Here is a 673-nt window from a genome sequence, read left to right on the forward strand (position 1 = left end):
CTGTTTAACAAATATAGATATCCTCTGGCAGGAGCCTGATATTAACTTAAAGTCTTCTCTTAGAACTGTGGACTCATAGTTTTTAAGAGCTCTATCACAAGAAAATAAGAATACAAGTAGTCCTTGGCTTACGACCACAATTGAGCCCCAAATTTCTGTTGTTGAGTAAGACATTTGTTGTGAGCTTTGCCCCATTTTACGACCTTTCTTGTCACAGTTGTTAAGTGAATCACTGCAGTTGATAAGTTAATAATCCGGTTGTTAAGTGAATCTGACTTCCCATTGCTTGCCAAAAGGTTGCAAAAGGTAATTACATGACTTTGGGATACAGCAATGGTCATAAGCATGAATCAGTTGCCAAACATCTGAATTTTGATCACATGATCATGGGGATGCTACAAAGGTAACTGTGGTCATAAGTCACTTTTTTCAGTGCCGTTGTAACTTTGAATGGTCACTAAATGACGTAAGTCAAGGACTATCTGTAGTCAACATTCCAAATTACCATCAACATCTATTGGTAAATGTATTAACTGAGATAGAAATATCACCAGCCTCAGCAAACTGCAAGGTTTACATAAGTATATTAAGAAAAAAAACAGTAGAATCCCACTTCTTCTAAATAATGCTTGCTGGGGATAGAACATTTTGGAAAAAGCATTACTGGCAGCTT

This window comes from Protobothrops mucrosquamatus, unplaced genomic scaffold, assembly GCF_001527695.2.
Source record: "Protobothrops mucrosquamatus isolate PMUCROS unplaced genomic scaffold, P.Mucros_1.0 scaffold7285, whole genome shotgun sequence".
In the NCBI taxonomy this organism is placed as follows: domain Eukaryota; kingdom Metazoa; phylum Chordata; class Lepidosauria; order Squamata; family Viperidae; genus Protobothrops; species Protobothrops mucrosquamatus.